Source organism: Aethalodelphis obliquidens, unplaced genomic scaffold (assembly GCF_003676395.1).
Source record: "Aethalodelphis obliquidens isolate GAN/ISIS:26980383/991018 unplaced genomic scaffold, ASM367639v1 scaffold51, whole genome shotgun sequence".
Classification (NCBI taxonomy): domain Eukaryota; kingdom Metazoa; phylum Chordata; class Mammalia; order Artiodactyla; family Delphinidae; genus Aethalodelphis; species Aethalodelphis obliquidens.
In genome coordinates, this window is record NW_020837995.1 from 6,763,551 (window position 1) to 6,790,898 (window position 27,348).

A 27,348-nucleotide genomic window follows, 5' to 3' on the forward strand; every position below is an offset into this window, starting at 1 on the left:
ACCCAATCAAAAAAATGGGCAGAAGACCTAAATAGACATCTTTTTCAAAGAAGACATAGAGATGGCTAACAGGCAAATGAAAAAATGATCAACATCGCTAATTTTTAGAGAAATGAAAATCAAAACTACAATGAGGTATCACCTCATACTTGTCAGAAAGGCTATCATCAGAAAGTCTACATATAACAAATGTTGGCAAGGATGTGGATAAAAGCAAATCCTTGTACATTCTTTGTGGGAATGTAAACTGGTGCAGCCATTACGGAAAACAGTATGGATGTTCCTTAAAAAACTAAAAATAGAACTACCTTATGATCCAGCAATTCCAGTCCTGGGTATACATCCAGAAAAAAATGAAAACACTAATTTGAAAAGATACATGCAGCTCAATGTTCATATCAGCACTATTTACAATAGCCAAGATATAGAAGCAACCCAAGTACCCATCAATTGATGAATGGATAAAAAACAGTGGTACATATATATTATGAAATATTACTCAGCCATACCAAAGAATGAGATTCTGCCATTTGTGGCAATCTGAATGGACCTAGAGACTATTATGCTTAGTGAAATAAGTCAGAGAAAGACAAATACTGTATGATGTCACTTATTTGTGGAATCTAAAAAATAAAACAAATAAATGTATACAGCAAAACAGAAACAAACTCACAGATGTAGAAAACAAAGCAGTGGTTACCAGTGGGGAGAGGAAAGGGGGTAAGGGCAAGTTAGGGCTGTGGAATTAAGAGACACAAACTACTATGTATAAAATAGGTAAGTAACAAGGATATACTGTACAGCACAGAGAATTATAGCCATTATTTTGTAATAACTCTTAATGGAGTATAATACATAAAAATACTGAATCTCTATGTTGTATACCTGAAACTAATATTGTAAATCAACTATACTTCAATAAAAAATGAAGTAAAATACTTATCACAACATAAAAATAAATAAATAAAAGGCAGAGATTCTCAGAGTAGGTGAAAATGTATTCCAACTACATAAATATACGTGAATGTGTTTGCATGCATGTTTGCGTGTATGTGTGTAACTATATAGTAGAAAAGGATGTAGCAGGCAAATATTAATCAAAATAAAATGGGGTAACTATTGTCATCAATGTTATATTAATGTCATAGAATAGATTCAAGATAAAAGCCATTATTAGTTATACAGTGTCATTATATTATGATGCAAAAATCAGCTCATTGAGAATATTTTATATTTTAAACATGCATGCTTCAAGCATATATAAACTCTCAATTGACAAAATGAGAGAGTAATTGACAAATATATAATCCTAACAGTTTTAACACACCTGTCTCAGAAACTAATATATTAAGTAAATAAGAAGTTGGTAAGAAGAAGAAAAATTTTAACAACACAGTTAAAAAGTCATATTTGTGAGCTTAGGAGAGGTGATCTGCAGTAACATTTTAACCACAAAATTTTAATGACTTAAGAGTCACAATTTATTTCTCACTCATATTTTGTCCTAAAGAGTCTGGGGTTGTGTCTCTACAGAGGCTAATGAACTTTTAGCTCCACCATATTGGACAAGTGGCCTGCTTTATTCATTGCAGAAGAGCAAAGAGAGATTAGAAAATTATGCATGGCTTTTCATTTCCTTAGCCTGGAAGAGACTCATGAAGCTTCCACTCACATTCCATTGACTAGACCTACTTACATGTCCCTAACTAGGAGCAACAAACGTAGAAAAAGGGGGTAGGAATAGATGCCTGATTATTAGGAATATTATTAGGAATATTATGCCTGAAAAAAATTAACAAGAACCTACAGACTATTACCACTGAGAAGTTTGTGTCATTCCTATAAATTATTGGATGTCAATTTAAAAACTGTAGGAACTCATTCAAAATAACAATAAAATCTACAAAGCTTGTAAAATTTTGGAAGCCAATTAGATGTGAATAGACAATAATTAAATATTTGTATAGCATACCCTCAAATACAATTCAACAGTTAATGAGAAAGAATTTAACTACCTCTATCAACATTGGAAAAAATTGTCTGGAAAAAATTGAGTAAAAAATAACAGGTTTCAGAATATCTGTAGTATAAGTCTATTTTTGTAAATTAAAAAAAATACACAAAATAGGGGCTTCCCTGGTGGCGCAGCGGTTGAGAGTCCGCCTGCCGACGCAGGGGACACGGGTTCGTGCCCCGGCCTGGGAAGATCCCACATGCCGCGGAGCGGCTGGGCCCGTGAGCCATGGCCGCTGAGCCTGCGCGTCCGGAGCCTGTGCTCCGCAACGGGAGAGGCCACAACAGTGAGAGGCCCACGTACTGCAAAAAAACCAAAACAAACAAACAAAAAAAACAAACAAAAAAACCCCACAAAATAAAGCTACCTATTGCAAATGGACATATACATAGGCTGTGAAAGCATAAAACACAGATGGAAAAGATACTATACCAACTTCAGGATAGAGCTTATTACCTCTTGGGAGGGAGAGAGAGGAACAGATTGAGAATTGAAGGATTCAACAGTAATATCTCATTTCTTTTAAAAAGGATCTGAAGCAATTTATGTAAAATGATACATTTTTCTAAATCTGGAGAGTAGGAAGCTGGGTGTCTGTTTTATCAGTCTCATTTATTGCATAACTAAGTTAATTTTTAAAAATTTAAAAAGTGAATATGTGAAGAAGGGCGCATAAAGTACATGGCGAGCCCTCTGAGGAAGTTTGGCCATGAGCAAGAGCAGAGAAATGTTGAGCTTTCTAAATGGAGAGGTGCTGGAAGAGGACGCGGATGTACGGGTCCCTCACTAACCAGGGCTTTCCCAGACTTCTCGTGACTGCTTTATTCTAGGGGCAGGGATGACCTGCTGCAAAATCTCTCAGCTGCTTTTAATCATCAGGGTGATGGATTCTGCCCATTTACCCAAAAGGCACACACAATGAGGAAATGCAAGTAGCTACGTTTTCCTTTGAGACATTATAAGACAACAAAAATATTTTCTGAATCACTTCAGAACTATTAAATCATGATTGGTAGAACAAGTGTTGATTACTGTATTGTAATTCTTCAAAAGTTAATTCCTTAGTCATTCCCACAACAGAGCTATTTTCTTAACACTTAAGTTTACTGTAATGTCATCTTGTTTCAAGGGACTTGAGGATACTTTCTGTGTTTGCTTTTGTTTCAATTATTGTCTTGATGATCTCCAAATCAGACTAATCAGGAGGAATCTGGGAGAAAGCCCTCATTCTAAATCTGAAAAGGAAATTTTTCTTATGATAACATGCTTATGCTACTGATTGGAGAGTTAACACAATCTTTTTGGCAAGATAATTCAGCAGGGTTGATTAAAAATTAAAATGTATATTACATTTAACCATTTCTATTTCTAGAAATCTAAGCTTAGAGATACTTTCATATGTGCACAAAGCTATGTATGAAAAGAAATTCTTTACAAAAGATGTTCATTATAATACTGTAGCAAACATCCTTGATCATATAGTTGTTTGTACACTCAATAACTTGGAATTAGGGCCAAACGTACACCAACAAGGGAATGGATGTTATGACACATCTCTGCTATGTAATAATATGGCAGTATTATTGCATAAATGAGGTAGATCTTGCTATATAGAGATTCAAGTTCAACTTCTAAGATACATCGTTAAGTGAGAAAAGAGGTTATGAAGCAATACATATAATATGATCCAATTAATGTTAGAAATCCCAAACCCATATATGTGCAAATATAAAACATACACATATACAAACTTATGGAAAAATTTTTAGCTCAGACTGTTAACAGTGATCACTGTTAACTGGTAACTGTCTAGCAAAGAGGCCCTGTCCTTGGTCCTATCAGATAAGCAGGATAGAAAATCCAAGGAAAAAGGACTCCTATGGACAAGACCCTCAGACCTTAAGATTCACGGAAGGGAGGCTCTAGTGGAGTTTATCTGGCATTAGAAGAAATGTGAGGAGTCCTGAGGCATAAGACAAATACTGAAGGACCATTTGCATGTGTGAGAAGTGAAACCTTTTCCAAAGGTTCATTAAATCACACAGCTTGCCTTAGAGAGGATCTCCATGGAGAATATGGCTTTCCTTTTTCCAGGCCAATCAGCAGAGGAAGGGCTGCAGAGGCCCTGGCTGGGGCCACCCAGGCTGAAACGGAAGTGCACCGTTTCCAGCAGAGGCCCCTGTCCCTCCTGCCCACAGGCCCAGGCATAGGAATTCCTTCCCCAGTCTAAGCTGGCGAGGGCTTGAGGTTTCTCTTTTTCTTGGACTCACTGCAGATTGAAACAACAAAGGCGATGGAAGCCTACAGTCCTTTACGGATAATCTGAATGGAAACCACTGGAAATTCAAGGGCTTTGGCAAAAACGCTGCTTTGTTTTTCATGTCCCTAAGTTGATCTGGCCAATGCCTTGGGTGACAAACAGTGAACAGCACTGGGTACAGCTGGTGTTCACTGTACGCCTGGTGTGCTGTCATTAGGGTGGTGGGTTAGATTGGAGCTTCTGTGGCACTAGACCCACCCCAGCTGCTATTCTTGCATTTATTCTGTGGCTTCATCACACGATCTGGGGGCTCCCTGGTTAGGCTGATTTTATTACAAGAAAAATAAGCTCATCACTACTTGTCACTAGCACGCTTGGATATTTTCTTTTTCTGATCCACATTTGCCAAGCCACACATTCTGTGATAAATAGAGCCTACCTAACTCTCTGCTGACTGTGGTTTTTCCTGGCTCACTCTTCCATCTCTTACTAAAATGCCTCTGGGGCAGCTCATTTGATCAATCATTCATTCTTCTGTTTGTTCATTCACTTGTTCATTCAATACACATTTATTAAGCATCTGTGTGAGTATACTTTTCCTGAGGCACTGGGCTTGAGAATACAATGAAGAATAAAAACAGATCTGGCCCTGCTCTGATAAAGCTGTATTAAAAACTAGGAGAAGTGCTCTGATGGAAACAAGCCATCACAAGAGAACATGGGACATGATGTCTGGAATCCCAACAGTTCCCTGGCGGGTCACAGGCAAGCAGGCATCACTGAGCTCACCTACAGCTTGACAGGGAGGCCTGGAGTCTGAGGTGTGAAGTGGGGATTCCTTTCCCTGTGGTCTTCAGGGGTGAGTGGTGATAGATTTGCCAGAGCTTATCGGGCTAGAGCAGGTTAGATATTTTCAGTATATAGGCGTTGCATTTAGCTTTGTTACTGTGAAGGAATGAATGAAATGGAGTCTGTCATGCCAACAGAGCACTAAAATGGAGCCAGGAGACCACGGGGGAAGTAGGGCCTATGCACGTCTCCATCTAATGGAATGTGAACTTTGACCTGGGCCATCACATCCTTAAAGAACGTTTACACAGTGAATTCTCACATAGTAACAGCCCTAGCAACCAATCACATATAGACAAGAATGGCTCCAGTCTACCAGCACCAATCATAATTTTTGCAAAACAACTTATGTAAGCTTCCTCCTTTCCCTTTAAAACGCTTTGGTTTTCAACCCTCCTTGGAGCACATCTGGGTTTCTATTCAAATCTGTGTCTCCCAAATTGCAGTTCCTAAAACAAATAAATGCTTTTGTTGCCTTACGACTCTGGTCTTATTTCTCAGTTGACGTTACGAAGGTGGTAACTATCATCATCATTATAAATGTCACCAAGTACAGAGCGCTTACCTGTGCTGGAAGGTGGCATCGCAACTCAGACCTCACTAATTGAACTGGGTTGCAATATCTATTGAAACATCTTTCTTGGGGAAGCAAATGACAGAGTCATGGATGGAAGTCTGGCCCTGCTCATAACACTTCTGACACCAAATGTGTGGGTTTTCATACCAAGCAATTCTCTTCAGACATCAGCTGGGTGTCCTACAATTTAATTCACTTTTGATACTAACTACATGGACTCAGTGCAGACCCCACAGGTTAAGGGCTCAGTCCCTCAAGACTGCCCCCCAATTCAGACGCCAATTGTAAGGAATAGGTTCCCAGGTTACCACACTTCTGTCCAACTGACCCGAACTGGGGGTTCCCACAGCCCCCTCCTCCTCGGTTTTGGTCATTTGCTATTATGGCTCATAGGATCCCACTGACTTATGTGGACAAAGAATGTCACCTGCCATTTCAGTAAACAAAGGGTGTTGCAGTCATCAAGCCATCAGCCACCATGGCTGCCCCCCACTGGTGCGCCCTGAGGGGATTCGGGATGGAGAAAAAACAGGATGCGGGCCCTAGATAGTTAAGGTGCCTAACAAACGGATAATTTCAATAAGCCCGGATTCTTGCATCTTCCCATACACAGAAAAGTGCTAAATTCATTAACTTGAGATGTCTGGGTTGTTTTGTTTTATAATTAGCAGTAATCTTCTGATGTTCCGCTACCTGGTTTTTTTTGGAAGAACGCCTCTATATCCTGGCTCCTCCCTCACCTCTGGGGACCCGTCCCTCAGAGCTGGCTGAGAGGCTGCATCCCGGCTTAAGTCCTCAGGAACTCTGCCGAATAAAACATGATTGTCAACTTCTAGGTTGTGCTTTTTTTGTTTTTTCAGTCGACACTGTTACCAGTTTATTATAAAGAATATTATAAAGGTGCAAATGAATAGCGGTATACAGGACAAGGTCTGGAAGGGTACTGAGCACAGCAGCTTTCTGTCCCTGTGGAGTTTGGGGTATGTCGCCCTCCTGGCATGAGATGCATTCACCAACCTGGAAGCTCTCTGAACCCTTTCATTTAGGGTTTTTATGGAGGTTCTATTACATACACATGATTAAATCATTGGCCTTTGGTGATTAATTCAATATCCAGTCCCTCTCTCCTCCCTAGAGGTTGACGGTTGGGGGAGTGGGGCTGAAATTCCAACCCTCCAATCACACTGCTGTCTCCTTTGGCAACCAGTGCTCCACTCCCATCCTGATGCTATCTAGGGATGTTTCAAAAGTCATCTTATTAGCATAAATTCAAATATGTGTGAAAGGGGCTTATTATGAATGACAAAAGATGTTTCTTTCACCCTCTTCACTCAGGAAATTACAAGGGTTTTCGAAGTTTCATACAAGACCCAGGGGCAAAGACCAAATATATATTTCTTATTATATATCATAATATCACATGTCCCTGATATTACAACTGAACCTTTGTCCCTATAGGGATGTCCACATGTTCATATTAGTAACAAGGCTGAGCTTTGCAGTAGCTTGGAAACCCTTGGTGGGATGGAGGGCAAGAGAAGGTCTAGAGCTGACAGTAGCCTTTGCTACCTTGGACATCCTCTCCCCTCTCCTGACACTTCCCTCTCTTTACTCTCCAGCTTAGTAAGTTTTGAGGTCTTATGATTCTGAACCAGGGAAACCCTGGACCCTGGGCAGAGAATTTGATGGTAAACTTCATGAAAAGCAGGAATTTGGTCCTTTCATCTCTATGTCCCTCACACAGCATAGAACCTGACAAAGGAAATGCACACACAATGATTGCTGAGCAAACGAGGTAGGTGCATGCCTAAGAGTCCTGTGTGAAGTAAAATGATGGTGTTTCAATTTGCCTGTGTGGGGAAGGAGTGATAAACAGGTTCTCCTCTCAGAAAAAGTTCTCTTCTGTGGCAGGGGCAGGATACCTGAGAATCCCAGCTTCCTCTTAGTTTCAAATAACCCTTGGGAAAAGTAGCTTGAAACGGGAAGGATCTGGCCGAGCCATGAATATTCAGAGGAACCCACAGCACTTCCCAGTTTGGACTGAGTTCCCTGGAAGGCCAAGAAACCAGGCAACCTACATTTGAGGTAAATTCAATGTTATTTTTGTCCTATTTTATTTGCCATCACAACCCTCGAGGTCAACCTACATTACTTCCATTGTTCTCAAATCCTTTCCATGTTTATTCCTTGATTCTCCCAACATCTGACTCAAAACTCCTCAAGGGAACGCTCTGTCGAATTCTTTCAGTTCAGCTCAGTACAAGTTTCTGTGGCTCTATACACAGGAAGCTCCTAAAAAAATGTTTAATTTCCTCATTTAGAGAGTCTGCTTTCATATGGAATCCCTCTCCCATCCCTAGAGTTACATACACTCTGGTTCCCTCCCCGCCAAGGACCATTAGGGCTGCCACCTTAGGCACTGTGTACAGAGGTTTTTGCTGGGCCCTGAGTGTAGGAAGCCAGCACCTTCTTCTGCAAGTGAATTCCAGAAGTGGAAAACCTCTGCTTAACCTCTGTGCAAGTACACTGTGCCCTCCTCATTTCATTCCTTCAATCAGGCCAGGTAGGATTTTTGTAGGCATTAAAAGTCCACGCCACATCACAATTTAGGAATCAGAACTGTGTTTCACACGTGGGCCCTGCTACTACCTGTGAAATCTCAAGCAGGCTGCACTGTCTCCCTCTTGCCATTTCCCCATCCATACAATGGATGAAGAGGGAAAGTTATCCCGCCCCTTTCTCCCTCATGAGTCTAAATGTGAGGCTACACCAAATACATGGAGTTCTAGAAAAGACAGGTGCTGTGCCCCTCTCCCCATCCCCACACACAGGTCCCTATGCTCATGACCTTCTGTGACCTGCTGGATCACATGCTGCTGACCCACCTAGAGACACTAGGGTGGGCTGGATCCAGCTGCAAGGCTGCTATATTTTCTTGCCAGTGAGGACTGTGTTGCTAAAAGGCACGCCCACTCTCTCTCTCTCTCTTAGGCTGACCAACCTATCTGATTTCTGTGGGGATATGGGGTTTCTGGAAAGCAGGACTTTCAGTGCTGAAACTAGGACAGTTCTGGGCAAACCTGGAAAGTTGGTCGCCCTACTAGTAGAAATTAGTCAGAGAGTAGAATGCTCTTGCTTCTGTTACCAAACCTCAATTTATTTGAAGGGCTGTTTTGGGGGAGATAATGGAAGATGTGAATTATGAACTGTATTTTGATTCTCTACTTCCCAAGCTCCAATTTGGATAGAAATCTCCCTGCCCAACTTACTCTGCAGTAAATTAGTGGCTTCATGGGGGGTATGATTAGGATACTTTATGAAAGCTCCTCATCACTCACTGGGGGCTTAAGCACCCTGAGTAGAGAAATTCCTTTAATTCTATTATTCCCGTAATAATGATTTGTTCCCCCTTCTAGCATCTTGCCCTCTCACTATACTATTATTTGTATTATCACTTTAACAGCCTGAGAACTCAGCATGTCCATGTGTGCATTCAATGTTCTATGTACCCTTGGCCAATAAACATAAGGATATAAAAGAAGCAAGGCTGACATCAGCCCTAGCAGTGCAGCCAAAATTGGTGAAAGCTATAGCCTCTATCAATTGTTGATCTAAGATATGAGAAGGTAGAGATGTAAGAGGCTTAGACTTGATAAAAATGTATTTTCTCTAGCCCCTCGTAATCAATAAGCTTTTAGAAAAGCATCAAGAGGTGCCAATGCCAGGCAGAAGCAGAAATGATGAAGTGAGTTTGGAAAACTTTGAGCTTGCTTAGTGATAAACGTTCAATAATTCATTATTTCATCAAATGTCACCCCACCCCCATTTTGCATGTCTACTTTATGGGGGACAGGGCAAAGCATAGAAGACGCAGCGAACATAACCTTGTATCTGTTGTCAGGGTCTTAGGGTTTAACAGCTCTAAATTGATAATCTGTACATGTGAGGATTAAGCAAAAAGATTGAAATCGAGAAGTTTTAAAAAATTGGGCCTGAAGCCTTGGCCAATCTTTTGAGGCTGCATAGCCTGTGGTATTTATGTGTTTCCAGATGAGACAGTTGTTCCTGATAGTTGGGGGGCTACCAACTATCAGTGACAATCTACTGCGAAATTGATAACTGATACCATGCTGGTGTTGTTTGTCCTTTTTGTAGGGGGTAGATGCCTCCCTCTTTCATATCTCGTAACCTGATATCAACCCATCTTCCTGCAGTCAAGAGGAAAATGAACAACAGAAGCTGGCCACAGAATGAGCTTCCTGTGCACAGGAATATACACCACAGAGAGGTTAACTAGGGAAAGTATTTCCTGAAATAAAAGGACAAAACCACAGAGCACTTTAACAGTCACCCAAACTCACAGACTTAACGCAATCCACATAAGAACTTAATCAGGACACGTGCTTGTGTATTTAGAAAAACACAAAGTATGACAGACAAAGTTGGGCGGATTATTAATGCATTTACAAACTATTACAAACCAAACTAGAAAGACACGCTTGCTGCCTGAGATTTTAATATTCAAAGAGTTCTTGGTGTTAGCAAAGTTAAAAAAAATCTTGAAAACACCTGCTTGCCTTGACTCCTGGTGATGACAGCAACTGATGGATCAACAGAGTCAAGCTGGGCTGGGTAGGAGGTGTGCTTGGATTAGGGAAATTGGTGACTCGGAAGAGGGGATGAATTCATGCTACATGCCACCTGTAATGCTGGCAGATAGGTTAGTGCTGAGATGGGAGACCTTACTATGGCTTAAACAGGCCAAATGACCCACTCTTTTGTCTGCCATCTGCACCCACCTCTGCCCTTACTTCTTTACAACACTAGAAGAATTAATGGTAAGAACTGCTGTGCCGAACTTAGGATCAAGGGGTAATGACTGTGTGGCTAGAATGCCATTCAGCTAGAGCCGCTGATACATTTTAGAAGTCAGGACCTGGAATATAGTTTTATATGTAGATTGCCCAGTCCACATCTCAGTTGGGTGTGGCATGGCTGTCCCCTACCCAGATTTGCCCATCCCTCATAGTTTATTTCCCTCTTGTACTACCTCTGTCTTGAACATTGTAGGTGCTGCAGGAATGTGTCTGTAGTAGCAAGTCATCATTCAGTGACCTTTACATAGTGAAGAGGCTCCCCTGGTTATCAGCTCCAGGGCTCAGGGGAATAAGCCTATTCTTGGAGCCAAACGTTTTCCTCTGGAAGTTGGGAAATAGGGTTCTAGTTTCCATCTTGGTTACATATAACTGCATGACTTTCTGGATTTCTGTTTCCTTCTCGTAGGATGTAAGGTTGAGTTGAACTGAGAATCTCCTCCCAGATCCAACATTCTATGAACTTTAAGCATTTACAATCCCATTTGGAAATATATAAACCCCTCCACGAATCTCTTATTTGACAATGACAAAGATGATCCAGAGCGAGAAGGGGTTGAGTCCTGGTTCAGCATCTCCATGCAGAATTACTTCTGAGGTTATCTCCTTGACTTTTCCATGAGGTGCCCAGTTGTGTTTCCCAGGGAGCCAGCCAAGGTGCCAGCTGGAGGCAGATATGGGAAAAGAGATGATACAGATGTTAATAATGTAGTTAAAATCATCATGTTTGACAGCCCCATTCTAAGGGCAAAACCAAGGAGGGATGGGAAGTTGAGTGTTGGGCTGTTTTTGATCCTTGTCTCATCTCTTTTTTTTTTTTTTTGCGGTACGCGGGCCTCTCACTCTTGTGGCCTCTCCCGTTGCAGAGCACAGGCTCTGGACGCACAGGCTCAGCGGCCATGGCTCACGGACCCAGCCGCTCCACGGCATGTAGGATCTTCCTGGACTGGGGCACAAACCCGTGTCCCCTTCATCGGCAGGCGACTCTCAACCACTGCACCACCAGGGAAGCCCTGTCTCATTATCTCTTGAAAAATAAAGTGGAAGAGGTACTCAATAGCTCTCTCCAATTGGAGGTAGACTTTTAGCTTGTACTAGACCCTAACCTCTTAAACAGAGAGTTTAATCATATGTTAAAGGAAAATACTTATTCATCATTCTCAGCATTACTGGCCATCATATACCACTGGTAACACACTGTAATACTAGAGTTGGCCTTGGCTACTAACCAAATTGCTCAAGACAGCCTTTTTTAAGAACATAGGTTAATATTGGCTATTGAATTTTGTCTTTTGTTTCCTAATGAAAATTCTCCTGGCCAGTTGCTGCTTCTTTGAAAAACTGTGATGCAGGCTAAGGTTAACTTGACTGATTTTTCCCTCGTAGTTCCTTAGCTCTCTTGTTATGATTACATTCTTGTGATGCTTTTCCTTTTTTCTTTAAATAAATAACCTTTTATTTTAGAATAGTTTTAGATTTGCAGACAAGTTGTGTTGATAGTTGAGAGAGTTTCCATATACCTTAGACCCAGCCTCCTGTACTGGTAACGTTCTGCATTACTATGGTACATGTGTCACAATTTTAATGAACCAATTTTGATACATTATTATTTACGATAGCCCATTTTTCATTCGGATTATCCTCAAATGTCTTCATCTGTTCCAGGATCCCATCCAGGGAACCACACTACATTTACTCATCATGTCTCTTGAGGCTCCTCTTGATTATGAGAGTTTCTCAAACTCTCCTTGTTTTTGATGACAGTTTTGAGAAGTACTGTAAACATGGATGATAGCAACACCAATAACATCTCTGTGGCCTTGTACTGTGCTGAGCAATGTGCAAAGTCATTTAGATATATCCACTCATTTAATGCCCACAATATCCATATAGGTACGTCCTATTATTATCCCCTTCTTATAGCTGAGGAAATTGAATCTTAAAGTGTTTAAGCAATTTACATAAGATTATGTAGTATAAGTGGCAAAGTAGGGAGACCAATCCAGGCTTGATTACTGAGGCCACATCCTTTTTATATTGAAGTATCGTTGATTTACAATGCTGTGTTAGTTTCAGGTGTACAGCATATGTATGTTTCTGAATATACATATCAGAAATCTCTCTCTCTCTCTATATATATGTATATATACATTCTTCTTCAGATTGTTTTCCATTATAGGTTATTACGAGATATTGAACATAGTTCCCTGTGCTATACAGTAGGACTGTGTTGTTTATCTATTTTATTTAGAGTAGTTTGTATCTGTTAATCCCAAACTCCTAATTTATCTCTCCACCCACCTTTCCCCTTTGGTAACCAGAAGTTTGTTTTCCATGTCTGTGAGCCTACTTCTGTTTTGTACATAAGTTCATTTGTGTCATATTTTAAGATTCCACATATAAGTGATATCACGTGATATTTGTCATTCTTTGTCTGACTTACTCCACTTAGTATGATAATCTCTAAGTCCAACCATGTTGCTTCAAATGGCATTATTTCATTCTTTTTCCTAGCTGAGTAGTATTCCACTGTATAAATATACCACATGTTCTTTACCCATTCATCTGTCAATGGACATTTAGTTTGCTTCCATGTCTTGGCTACTGTAAACAGTGCTGCTATGAACATTGGGGTGCATGTAACTTTTCAAATTAGAGTTTTCTCCAGATATACATGCCCAGGAGTGGGATTGCTGGATCATATGGTAGCTCTATTTTTAGTTTTTTAAGGAACTTCCATACTGTTCTCCATAGTGGCTGCACCAATTTACATTCCCACCAACAGCGTAGGAGGGTTCACTGAGGCTACATTCTTAACTACCATGCTTGGTAATGAGAATGATGAAAAATTCCTTAGATCTGTACATCTCTTTACAGAGCACTTTCACGTATATCACAGTCACATCCTAATGACCCTGGTGATCAGGGTGATCGGGGCAGATGCTACCATTCCTGGAGGCCCAACAACTTGGTGTGGGCTTCTGCTACAGCCTGACCATAGTCAGGCCAGTATTTCAATTACTTAAGTAGGTAGCAGCCTTGCCTGTAGGCCTGTCATACTCTGGAGGGCAGAGCCCATATCTTCTCTACTGTTATCTTCCCTGTGATGTCATATCTTTTACGTGGTAATCTCTTAATGAGTACTTGTTGAATTGGATTCCTTTTTTACAGTTGAAGGAAGTGAACATTAGAAAATTAATGAAAGCCAAAAAAAATATTTTCCATGTAAACTGTGAGGCTTTAAACTCTTTTTTTTTAAAGTCCAGTTTTCTGCAGGGATCTACCTTATTGACAGTCTCCATATTTTTCAAAAGCCTCTCAATAGTCTAATTTGATGAAGGACGCAAGAACAGGGATTAATAAAATTCAGATGACTTTAAAATAGAATTTTTCAACAGATTCCTTCCTGGTGGTAGTGCCAGGGTGATCTTTATTTTGATTCCCTTTTGGCTGAGCTCTTACCAGACAGAGTTTATAGAATCACAGCATTTCAGTTGATCTCTTTGGCTTTAATTTGTCACTGGAAGAGATGTTAAAAGTAAGGAAAATGATTCAAAGTGCAGAGAAGAAATAAAAGAACAAATTGGTGAATGGAAAACTGCCAACCTCTGCATCATTCTCCTCCAGGAGGTAAGAGAGAGGATTACTCTATACTTCCTTCACCCAGAGAGAGGCCCAGAACCATCAGTTGTGCTACAGAATGGCTATTAAAAAAAAAAAATATATATATATATATATATATATTTATTTATTTTTGGCTGCGTTGGGTCTTCATTGCTGCATGCAGGCTTTCTCTAGCTGTGGTGAGCGGGGGCTACTCTTTGTTGCAGTGTGCAGGCTTCTCACTGCTGTGGCTTCTCTTTGTTGCAGAGCACGGTCTCTAGGTGCGTGGGCTTCACTAGTTGTGGCTCACGGGCTCTAGAGTGCAGGCTCAGTAGTTGTGGCGCACCGGCTTAGCTGCTCTGTGGCATGTGGGATCTTCCCGGACCAGGGCTTGGACCCGTGTCCCCTGCACTGGCAGGTGGATTCTTAACCACTGCACCACCAGGAAAGTCCGAGAATGGCTACTGTCCTGCGAAGCAAGCTGGGTAAATCCTCGTGATGTCAGGAGTGGTGACCATGACTACTCTTTCCATGGGCTTAGCAATGAGAGGCCCAATGGACAGAGCGTGACCTGAACTTGCTTCGTAGAGAAATATTGTATCTGGGCTCCAATACTAGCAACTTACTACTATGTGAACTTGTCAAGTTCTGCTACCACCTGAACCTCATTTTCTGTATCTTTAAAATGGGCTTAATAATAAATGTGATCCCGGAGCTGCTGTGAAGTTTAGAAATAAATGTGTAAACAATATATTCAAAGTCCAATGGATGGCAAATGGCTTACGTTCAATACATGTAGGTATTATTAACCTGCACATTTTCCAGCTTAAGGACTGAGGTAGATGGCTGCTTCAGTCACATTCTAGCCCTGGACTCCATACTCCTCTTACTTAATATTCCCCAAATGAAAGTCAAAGTTATTGGGAAAAAATAAACTCTCCTGGGACTCAGGGAAGCCAGCTTCTGGATTTAGTCCAATTCCCAGAGTGCTTCTGCTTCCAGCACAGCCCCAGAAGGACGCCATCTACTCCCCACACCTTCAAATCTAGGGCACATCAGGGCAAGTCCAGGAGCATGGCATCTGCCAAACCTCCTCTGTCCCCTAACCCCAGCCTGTGACTCCTGCCCCACCCTGCCCTCTGGGCTAGTCTGACTTCTGTTTTTCACTCCACATTATATTTGGCATTTTTATCACCAGAACTTGGGCAACTGGGCAAAGCCTTTGGGCCAGAACTAGGCACTATTTCCGAGGAGCTCCCCTCGGTGAACTGCTTGACGCTCTGCTGGGTATGACTGCGTGTTTTTGACAGCTGCAGGGAGAGGTGCTGAGTCCTGGGGTGGGATGGGTGATGAACACACCATAAATCCCGTCTGCCTAGAGCATACATCTGAGGGCTGCACAAGTTCTGAGGCAAGGAAACTGGAACTCTGGAGCCAGGTAAACAGACCTGAGTCAACAGGAGCAGAGAAACAGCTCTGTGGCCCCTCCATCCACAGCCTTGGGCTGGGTTTGCAGAGTCTGGTGGCTGGCTTCTTGGGAGTCATCTTTGATTTTCATGGTTTTGTGAGGTTTGGGAAAGAAAATAAATGCAGGACAAGGTTGGGGCTCCTTCTTGCAGTGGCCGGGCAACTGCTTACAGCGCCATGGCACCTAGCAGAGTTTCCAGGACTGCTCAGAGCTGTTGGCTCCAGGGAGGTGAGGAAAAGGCCACACAGCCGCCCCGTGGGTCACTGACGGGCAGGTCCTCCAGGGAAAACATAGGGCCGTGAGTTAGAGCACCCGGATCCAGGCCCCGATTTGCCACTAACCTGCGACGTGATTTTAGGCCTCCTGACTTCTCCGGATTTTTACAAAATGGATACAATATTCATATCCTATCTACCTCAGAGGATCAAATGAGATGAGAGATGTCAAAGTTTTGGAAGCCCCTTACCGTACGAAACCGTCAGACTGTGTGTGAACAGTTATTAATGATAAGAAAATGATAGCTATCAATCGCTAAGCACTGTTTAATACTTGGCACAGTGCTAGGTGATCTACAGGACTGGTTAAACAATTTGCGGGGCTCAGCACAAAATAAAAATGTGAGGCTCCTTGTTCAAAAAGAAGGAAAAGGTGCCATTAAAGTCATTAAGATATAAAACAATAGTTAACAGTAGGGCAGAAGACCTAAATAGACATTTCTCCAAAGAAGATATACAGACTGCCAACAAACACATGAAAGAATGCTCAACATCATTAATCATTAGAGAAATGCAAATCAAAACTACAATGAGATATCATCTCACACCGGTCAGAATGGCCATCATCAAAAATCTAGAAACAATAAATGCTGGAGAGGGTGTGGAGAAAAGGGAACACTCTTGCACTGCTGGTGGGAATGTGAATTGGTTCAGCCACTATAGAGAACAGTATGGAGGTTCCTTAAAAAACTACAAATAGAACTACCATATGACCCAGCAATCCCACTGCTGGGCATATACCCTGGGAAAACCATAATTCAAAAAGAGTCAGGTACCAAAATGTTCATTGCAGCTCTATTTACAATAGCCCAGAGATGGAAACAACCTAAGTGTCCATCATCGGATGAATGGATAAAGAAGATGTGGCACATATATACAATGGAATATTACTCAGCCATAAAAAGAAACAAAATTGAGCTATTTGTAATGAGTGGATAGAGCTAGAGTCTGTCATACAGAGTGAAGTAAGTCAGAAAGAGAAAGACAAATACTGTATGCTAACACATACATATGGAATTTAAGAAAAAAAATGTCATGAAGAACCTAGGGGTAAGACAGGAATAAAGACACAGACCTACTAGAGAATGGACTTGAGGAAGGGGGAAGGGTAAGCTGTGACAAAGCGAGAGAGAGGCATGGACATATATACACTACCAAACGTAAGGTAGATAGCTAGTGGGAAGCAGCCGCATAGCACAGGGAGATCAGCTCGGTGCTTTGTGACCACCTCGAGGGGTGGGATAGGGAGGGTGGGATGGTGGGAGGGAGGGAGACACAAGAGGGAAGAGATATGGGAACATATGTAAATGTATAACTGATTCACTTTGTTATAAAGCAGAAAAAAAATATTAGATACTGGAAAAAAATAGTTAACAATACTGTATTGCATATATGAGCGTTGTTAAGAGAGTAGATCTTAAAAGTCCTCATCACAAGAAAAAAGTCTGTAACTATGTGTGGTTATGGATGTTAATTAAACTTATTGTGGTAATCATTTCACAATATATACATATATCAAATCATTATGTTGTACACCCCAAACAAGAATGTTGCATGCCAATTATATCTTAAATTTAAAGAATAATAAAAATTTTCCTTCTATCCACAGGCTCTCTACCTTCAGTGTGGTTCTTTATTTGCTATTTAATGTTGCATTCCCTTGAGCATAAGAAAACCTTTAGAGCAAGTGCAGACCCTCATAAGCTCCTAGGATCCCTCTCTACCACATGTGTGTGTGGTGTCTACCCACTGCTAGGCTGACATGCACACCCTGCCTGGGGGTGGGGGAAGTGTCAGGCATCTCCCCTTCCTCAGCCCATGCTGGACAGGTGAGCTGGGTGGGTGAGTGAAAGGCTGGACCCTGCTGAGTTGCCTGATAAACACACCCTGGTACTGCTAGCCTGGGGCCGAGATGGCGTTGCCACGAGCTCCTCCTGAACTCTGGCCCTGACCCACCCTGTGCCAGCACACAGGACCCTGCTAGGGGCATGGGGGAGGGTGACAGCAGTTGTTGGGTGGCCATGGGGGGAGGGGATCAGGCAAGGGCCAGGGCACCAGAGAGTGGGGAGGCAGAACCACAGCCGAACCGAGTCTCCAAGCTTCCAGTGCATGTGCCATTGATCCGTTGGATCTCACTTATAAAACTCAGATTCTGGGACTGTGACTGCAGAGCATTAAACCTCAAGTGTGCGATCCCCTCCGCAGCGCCAGGCCCTGTGTGGCTATGCAGGTCCCGTGTCCTGGAGCCAGCCCAGGTGATTATCTCATGAGGCTCAAGGATGATACTAACATAAGGGAGCTACTTTTACTCTCATTCGGCAGAAGAGGAAACCGAGACCTTTAGCAGCTTGCATCAAGCCCTGGGAAAGCAGAGGTAACATGTGAACCTGGGTGTAATTGAAACACATCCAGTAGAATCTCTCTGGAAGCAATGAATGTGTGAATTGGGCTGTCGAACCATACCCTCATCCGGTCTAGATTAGTAAACTAATACTCCCTCAAGAGAATATTGAGAGCCAACTAGCTCTTGAGAGCTAACTCCCTCAAGAGAAAAGTCACGAGACATCCTCCCTCCAACAAAGAACATTATTCCAGCAATATTATTGAGTCTTCATTATTTGATGAGGAATCTAACACCCAAGATGGTTAATGAATCTTTTCTCAGCCACTGATATTCAACTGAACCATTCAGCAAAAATATTACTGAGTACCTGTCATAAGCAAGAATTTTGCTTGCATTTTTAGGGGAATATAAATGTGATACAATCTGACCTCTCTCCTCTAGGAATTTATCTGTGCCAGAAAACTGGCCAACACTATCCTTAATGCAAGGTCAGTAATGAAAAGGCTCTAAGGGAGAAACAACTGGGGAGAAGTGGCGCATTCAAAGAAGAGAGGCCTCTTGGAGGTGATGGAACCAAGCTTCTTGGTTGGGTGCTATTTAAGATGGCCTTGGAGAATGGGTAGGGCTTTGCATATGATGGTTGTGGGGAGAGAACAGCAAGGGCAAATCCATAGTGGTTGGAAAAGCATGCAGCCTGTTCCAGGAACTGTGTCTCTTCCAATTAAAAAATGTGTTTCCATGTCCTTCCCTGACCCTGGCTCCTTGGCCACAACTGACTGATCTAGAGGTATGCTTCTCTGGGATCCATTTCCCCCCCCCCCCTTTTCCTTTTTTCCAAACAGATTCTGAGAACGAGGTGCCTGTTTGGGTTGTAGAAGCTGTGGGATGGCACTCCTGGGCACCTTGGCTGGTAGTGTTTCTTGATGTGTAGGGGATGCCCTATCCATGAACAGAATGAAGGTGACAGGCAGAGAAGCAGAGACAGGTGGGAGGTGTGCGAAGGAGCATTTCCCTTCTCATTTCCAGGCTTTCCCATGGCCCAAAGGTAACATCAGCCTTCTGTTGGTGAGTGTCCCAGTGACTTTCCAGTCAAGCTCTCTGTTGCCTAGGCTACTTGGAGGTTAGTTTGTGTCTCTTGAGATCCAGAGACTTCTTCCAGAGACATGAGTTATTGGAATGGTCTAGGCGAGGACTCAGGACAACTTGCTGCAGAGCGGGGGGAGGAATGAAGGGAAAGGGGTGGATGAAGGAAACTTTGTGAAGATGCACGCAGTGGGACTGAATTGTTAGGATGTGGTGGTTGGTGGATGCTCAGAGAGAGGCAGAGATGATGGACAACCTCACGGGATCACTGGCACAGAGGAAGGGTCATTAACAGGGGGCTTTAGGGAAAAGGATTCATTTAGTTTTATGCTCTAAGAGTTAAGAGCTGCCCAAGCACCCACAACTATATCCCTACAGCAGCCAGAAATGTCAGTCCTGTGCCATAGGTGGGAAGGAGTTACAAGTTCAGCCTCCCCTGAATATGGCTCCTGCACAGCTGTCCACTGTCTGTGCAACCCTGGATGAGTTACTCCAGTTCCCTAAGCCCCATTTTATTATAACTTGGTATAATATCTAACTGAGGATTTTCACATAGATTAAATAAGAAAAGGCACTAGAGCCTAGAACAAAGAAAATTCTCAGTTAATGTTAGCACAAATCAAAACCAAATGAAAACAAAAACAGATCGCTGGGTTAAGAATTTATCTTCTTCTGGGAAATCCTATTCTTTATATCCTATTAACAAAAGGAAACTGAGGAAATTAATCCTTATTTGTACTTAGGGTTTTTTTTTTTTTTTTTTGATTAAAATTGAGATTGTATTGGTTTGTGTTTGAGGATCAGGGAATGGATATGAACAATTTGTATGGAATGTAAATTCCACTAATTAATGATTAACATCATACACCCTGCACCCCCTATCTACTCCTAATTTCAGTGTCTCACAGTACATTAACAAAGTTATTAGGAAAAAAAGGATGACCGTGACAAAAGATGTCACAGAGAGCACACAATTCTGACAGGGAGAGCCAGGATCAGGGAGTAGTTTTCTTTAGGAAGCAACTCTGCTAAAACCCAACATGGGTAAAGAAATGATTTAAAATGTTTAAGACAGATTAAAGACATGTCTGTGACTCTAAGTCGCCATTTATTGATAGTATGCTTTGTATGATAGGATATAAAACCGTGAGCCCAACTTAGGAAAGGTTGACAGCTAACAGTCAAGCCTTGCCATGATTCAGTACCGGCTACTTTCTGATCGTATAGAAAGATAAATAATCAGCATGAGGTTTACATCTTAAAGAAAAGTATTTGCACTTACCTAAATGTTTTAAAAAGTGGGATGAGGTGGAATTTCCTCCTTCTGAAAAATGGGTTTCTCAAATTACTAAAATACTTGCATTTACCAAATTGTTGATTAAAATATTCCTCTGGATGGTCTAAGAAGAGAGGCAGGGGCCACTCACAAGACATGGTCTACGTTAGTCCTCAGACATGCCTCCTTTCTCTCCTGCCTCGTCAGAGATTGCACTCTTCACTTTCTCCAATTTCTGCAGGTAAATCTTTTAAAATTTTAATTTAATTTTTAATTTTTTGATGCACTATAGAGATCTGATTCAAAAACCTTTTGTTTCTTGATTAGTCACTTGAGCCTGTTTACCTTGCTCTTCTTTTGTTTGTACTTTTATTTTTTCTGAAGATTTTTCTTGTTGCCCTGCTGCCCTTTTTGGGATTAGTTTCCACTTAGTAGGAGCAGGCTTAGTGACAAACTTGCTGATCTCTCAGGCCTCTTCTTCCCTCCCCTGTGGCTGAATGAACCTCTGTGAGATCTAAGTTTCTAGGAAGAGTGATGCTATAGCAATTCACACTTCTGGGAACACCAGAAAAACAGGGAGGGCAAAGAGTGGTTTCAAATATTTTGATAATCCCGTACATTTGTTTGTGTAGTGGACTGGATTTCCAAGAATGCGGTAGAGGAGGAAAAGGAGGTAAAATTTAATGGGCCAATTGTAGGAAACAGACTTCCAAAGCTAAGAAATATGATATAGAGGCTTTAACAAGACACACACGGGCTGATACTATAAGTAGCTGTGGCCGCATGTGGAGTTCATCAAGTCAGAGGAGTGGTTCGGGCACCTTGGAAGGGGTCTGCAGGGGCAGGCTCACTCCCGATGCGCCCTTTCACTCAGACTTACAGATGTCAAAAGTTTCCAAGGGCTCTGTTCTCTGTGTCTGCCGCACAGGAAAGTGTGGCCACACCTCGCCTGCTGCCTTGGCATGGCTCAGAGTGACCACAACTTGAGAACAAATGCCCGGTCTGTTGATAGATCTAACAGAGGGATTTGGAATTGGGATTGGTGAATTTGCCATAGGAATTTTTGTTCTCTGCTCTTCCTCATAGGCATCTCTGCATTCCTCATAATGTCATGCTAAAGTTGGCAGCTGTACATCAAAGAGCAATTAAAATCTCATTTCTGACGTGGAATGCCAAAAACCAACATTTCTGGAATTAGCCCAGCCCCAAAGGGGAGAACATACAAGTCTTCTTACTTATGCGTATTTTTATTTTGAAACCCAGCTAACTTTTTTTTTTTTTTTTTTTCAGTACGTGGGCCTCTCACTGTTGTGGCCTCTCCCGTTGTGGAGCACAGGCTCCGGACGCGCAGGTTCAGTGGCCATGGCTCACAGGCCCAGCCGCTCCGTGGCATATGGGATCCTCCCGGACCGGGGCACGAACCCGTGTCCCCTGCATCGGCAGGCAGACTCTCAACCACTGCGCCACCAGGGAAGCCCCCAGCTAACTTATTATCTCTTCAGTTTTAGAGTCTTCTCTGAATTTCTCAATCCACCTCACCTTTCCCTTTTTCTGAAATCTTTTGGTCTATATCTCTTGTACTGTGGAAAGGAAATGGCATTTCATAGACTAGAGTTCACATGTTACGTTATCTTGAATAAATTCCAGCTACCATTTAGACAAGGATTAGTAAATGATTGGTGATTGCTTTATATTTTAATATTCTCTGCAACTGATAGGACCTCTTATTACCTTGACATTTTATGGATGGGAAAACAGAAGTTCAGGGAAAAGAACTTGCCTGAAATCACATGGCTCGTAGGCGACAATGCTGTCAGAATTGAACCTGAATTTCCTACTTATTGTGCTGTACTGACTCCAGGTTAACTTTTCTGAGCCTTAGTTCCATCATCTTTGAACTAGAAATAGTTCGGTAATTGCAATGATTCAATAAGAAAGCCTGAAGTGCTGGGTTCAAAACATGTGTATATATAATCCCTTCCCCCACTCCTTCATTAATTAAGAGTTTTATCATGTGCTATCATTTCTCTTCTCATATTTAACAACTGCATTTCCACGCAGATGCTGAATTTTCTAGATATGGTGGCTCTATCTTATGCAGATTCTATAGGCGTCACACAGCACATACAGATGGTGGGATGACTTGATTTTGATAATGATGTTGTCTCTTTCTCTCCTTTTGGGTATGTCTATTAGCCTGGCATCATGATACACTGTCAATCCTGTGAAATTGAGGAGGTTTAGCCTTGTTTACTGCAAAAAGAAGCTTGTAACTATAAGATCACCACTCCTGGAAATTAAGTCCAAGGAATAATCAAACAAGTTTCCAAACTATCGATATTCAGATATTTTCTTCAAAGTTTCTTGAGACTTTAATCTTTCTGTCAGCTATACAAAAGTATTATAAAATAGGCAAGAGCGGGGACATATCCAGAGGTAGGTAAGGTATTTTTTGCCTCTCTGAGCTACTTGCCTTTAATAATTTTTGAGTGTTGCTTTCCAGTGAAGTGTTTTAGTAAAAGAGAGAGATGTGGGAAGTAAAAGACGGAAAAAGGGAAATGTTCAAGGAGAAGTAATTGGTGTTTGGTCCTTCATTAACTTCTAACATTTTCCAGTGGCTTGGGATATTAGATGGTGGGAGAATGTGTGTCTATGGTATGGGTGAATCAATGGGTACGGGCCCATGATTCTCCATCCTGGCCACACATGAAAATAACCTGGGGAGAATTAAAAAATGCCAATGCTCAGGACCAAGCCCAGACCAAGTGAATCAGAATCTCTTGGAATGGTGCCTAGGGAATATTTTTTAAAAATCCTTCAGGTCATTCTCATGTTATCTGAGGTTGAAACAACCAACCTTGAGAGTTAGCCAGACCAGGCCCAGAAACAAGCTGTTTTCCTGGCAATGTCTCTGGGAGAAGTGATACAAGACTACAGTTAATCTTGAAATAAAGGATGGTGGACAATTTCAGGGACCCCAAGAATGTGCATTTTGTGTACCTTTTTGACAGACTACCAATTATGTGTGTTGACAACAAACTGACTTCCTGTTAGAACCACAGGTGAAAGACCTGGGGCAACCATCTCCATGTCTAGAAGTACTAAAGAAGTGTAGACAGGATAGAGTAAGTGTATTAGAAACAAGCCTTCTTTCTTTATCGTTTACAAATACATACCTCCAGAATACCCTTCATCTTTGGCCTCTCTTTTTTGATGTTGAAAATAAGAATGCCCATCATCTCAGTTCTCTCCCTCCTCCTATGAACCCTACTCCTGGTTCCATTGTGAAGAGGAGTTTACGTTTTCAATTTTTCCTTTGAAAGTTATTTCTACCTGTTCGTTGTAGCTGTAAATGGCACCATTATCATTTTCTCTGAAAGTCTCTTCAGTTGAAACAGAGTGAGATGTTGTAGAAAGAACATGGGTAGGAATCAAACAGAACTGTTTGAATCCGTCATCTCTTAATGAATTCTGTGACTCTTGGCAAGTTTCTTAATCTGAGTCTCAGTTTCATAGTCTATAAAATGGGAACAGTAACCCTCATCTTGAAAGGCTGTCCTTGAGACGTTATGAAAATAAATGTAGGTTAAACATGTGTCAGGAACATAATAGTTGTCTGCTAGGTGTTGATAGTGCTTTTTTTTTTTCTTTCAGTACATCTCAATTTCAGAGAGGAATAACAATGTCAAATTGCTATAGGAAGAAGTTAGACTAAAACACTACACACTTAAAGAATTCCTATTCACAACTACAGATCAAACACAAATCATGCCAACTCTATATATAAATTAAATGAAATAATAGTGGTAAAAACGACTGGTTCTCTAGGAATAAACCTACCTAAGGAGACAAAAAACCTGTATGCAGAAAATTATAAGACACTGATGAAAGAAATTAAAGATGATACAAATAGATGGAGAGATATACCATGTTCTTAGATTGGAAGAATCAACATTGTGAAAATGACTCAACTACCCAAAGCAATCTACAGATTCAATGAAATCCCTATCAAACTACCACTGGCATGTTTCACAGAACTAGAACAAAAAATTTCACAATTTGTATGGAAACACAAGACCCCGAATAGCCAAAGCAATCTTGAGAAGGAAAAATGGAGCTGGAGGAATCAGTCTCCCTGACTTCAGACTATACTACAAAGCTACAGTCATCAAGGCAGTATGGTACTGGCACAAAAACAGAAATATAGACCAATGGAACAGGATAGAAATCCCAAAGATAAACCCACACACATATGGTCACCTTATCTTTGATAAAGGAGGCAAGAATATACAGTGGAGAAAAGACAGCCTCTTCAGTAAGTGGTGCTGGGAAAACTGGACAGCTACATGTAAAACAAAGAAATTAGAACACTCCCTAACACCATACACAAAAATAAGCTCAAAATGGATTAAGGACCTAAATGTAAGGCCAGACACTATCAAATTCTTAGAGGAAAACATAGGCAGAACCCTCTATGACATAAATCACAGCAAGATCCTTTTTGACCCACCTCCTAGAGAAATGGAAATAAAAACAAAAATAAACAAATGGTACTTAATGAAACTTAAAAGCTTTTGTACAGCAAAGGAAATCATAAACAAGACTAAAAGACAACCCTCAGAATGAGAGAAAATATTTGCAAATGAAGTAATGGACAAAGGATTAATCTCCAAAACATACAAGCAACTCACACAGCTCAATATCATAAAAACAAACAACCCAATCCAAAATTGGGCAGAAGACCTAAATAGACATTTCTCCGAAGAAGATATACAGATTGCCAACAAACACATGAAAGAATGCTCAATATTATTAATCATTAGAGAAATGCAAATCAAAACTACAATGAGATATCATCTCACACTGGTCAGAATGGTCATCATCAAAAAATCTACAAACAATAAATGCTGGAGAGGGTGTGGAGAAAAGGGAACCCTCTTGCACTGCTGGTGGGAATGTAAATTGATACAGCCACTAAGGAGAACAGTATGGAGGTTCCTTAAAAAACTAAAAATAGAACTACCATATGACCCAGCAATCCCACTACTGGGCATGTACCCTGAGAAAACTATAATTCAAAAAGAGTCATGTACCAAAATGTTCATTGCAGCTCTATTTACAATAGCCAGGACATGGAAGCAACCTAAGTGTCCATCAACAGATGAATGGATAAAGAAGATGTGGCACACATATACAATGGACTATTACTCAGACATAAAAGGGAACGAAACTGAGTTATTTGTAGTGAGGTGGATGGACCTAGAGACTGTCATACAGAGTGAAGTAAGTCAGAAAGAGAAAAACAAATACCGTATGCTAACACATATATATGGAATCTAAAAAAGAAAAAGAAAAAAAAATGGTCAGAAGAACCTAGGGGCAAGATGGGAATAAAGATGCAGACTTACTAGAGAACGGACTTGAGGATACAGGGAGGGGGAAGGGTAAGGTGGGACAAAGTGAGAGAGTGGCATGGACATATATACACTACCAAATGTAAAATAGATAGCTAGTGGGAAGCAGCCACATAGCACAGGGAAATCAGCTCGGTGCTTTGTGACCACCTAGAGGGGTGGGATAGGGAGGGTGGGAGATGCAAGAGGGAAGAGATATGGGGACATATATATATGTATGACTGATTCACTTTGTTATAAAGCAGAAGCTAACACACCATTGTAAAGCAATTATACTCCAATAAAGATGTTAAAAAAAACACAAACTACTGGTTCAGGGTTTGGAACACAGTAGGCAGGTAATAAATGCTAGTTTTTTCCTATTCTTATTCCTATTTTTAGGAAATTTTCCAGGCAAGAAAGGGGATGCATATACAATATTATATGTTAATAGAACACTGTAATAATCCCCATTTTTGCTTTTAAACTTTTGTCACACTGTAACTTTCAGCACTCTTTCCACATTAGGACTTCATATCTTAATATCTCACCCTCTCACAAATTCTCAGATAATTCCACCTTAATTTTGAGCCTCGGGTTTAGTTCTCCCCTCTATTCCATCTACTGCCATCATTCTCGGGGATTTCGGCAACCATTCTGACCTTCCAATACGCTGGCATTATAACTCTTTGTCCCTTATTTCTTTTTATTCCAGTATATCTGCTTAAATGCATGACCATTATTAGAAATATCTCCACTGCTAATATCTTAATTCTACGATCCTCCTTTCTGAACAGAGCTACCTTCTATTCTTCCATTTTCTCATCCCTAATGTATACTAGACCTGTTTGGACACACAATTCCAGGTGTGGTACACAGTCTTTGACATGGATACCTAAGGAAATTGTCAAGGGTCATATTAAGCCAGAGAAATCAAGTTGGTTCTAGTGCCAAGCTATTTTAGCTTGTTTTGAGGACCTAAAATAAGAATTCTTACTATGAGTGTTAACTAATATTTGTACACACACAAATGGTATTGAGCTACAGATTGTATTAGATGGGTTCACACAATACTACAGCAGCAATTCCTATAGACGGCAATCCTTCCACTGGCTTCTGTCTATAATTTTGCTGTTGACTATGATGTAGCACCATCTTCAACTTTGTCCTGTCTCTGATTTGATCTAGATCAAACAGATTTAAGTAACTTTCATATGCTGGAAACACAGGGGTTAAACTAAACTGACCTTGGGGGAATAGAGCAGAAAAAGAGTTAGTAGAGTGGAATCATCCCTCTGTCACATTTCTTGAGCCATTACTATGTGTCAGGCA

General features: G+C 41.3%; 1 long non-coding RNA gene across 5 annotated transcripts in view; it reads right to left on the bottom strand.

Annotated features, from left to right (window-relative positions):
• The window catches only part of LOC113607992 (uncharacterized), a 665,100-nt gene that overhangs the window by 135,199 nt on the left and 502,553 nt on the right, over positions 1-27,348 (bottom strand). The window contains exon 7 of one of the 5 annotated variants that reach the window (XR_003428172.1): positions 10,028-11,238. The exons of 1 other annotated variant lie outside the window; for it this stretch is intronic. This is a non-coding gene — a long non-coding RNA (uncharacterized LOC113607992). Of the gene's footprint in view, positions 1-10,027; positions 11,239-27,348 lie in introns of those variants that run through there. 3 more of the 5 variants (XR_003428171.1, XR_003428174.1, XR_003428173.1) reach the window with 3 other exon arrangements.